Source organism: Chlorocebus sabaeus, chromosome 6 (genome assembly GCF_047675955.1).
Source record: "Chlorocebus sabaeus isolate Y175 chromosome 6, mChlSab1.0.hap1, whole genome shotgun sequence".
NCBI lineage: Eukaryota > Metazoa > Chordata > Mammalia > Primates > Cercopithecidae > Chlorocebus > Chlorocebus sabaeus.
The window spans coordinates 22,536,405-22,536,664 of record NC_132909.1 but is presented as its reverse complement, the minus strand read 5'-3'; positions in this window follow the sequence as shown (position 1 = coordinate 22,536,664).

The following is a 260-nucleotide window of genomic DNA, read 5'->3' as shown; positions in this document are numbered from 1 at the left end:
CTAGGCCTCCCAAAGTGCTGGGATTACAGGCGTGAGCCCCCACGCCCGGCCTACACCCGGGTGCTTCTTTAGGTGACCTTGCATGCCATGCCACGCCTCCTGTTTCTGGGATCTGTGTATAAACTTCTTCCTTCATGACAATCATTTCCATGTCTGCCTGTCTCACCATGATTGATTAAAACAAATCCCAAGCGCAGCATTTTAACACAAGGATCCTAAAATGCTCCATACACTGTATTTGAAGGTACATTTCTTAAGTC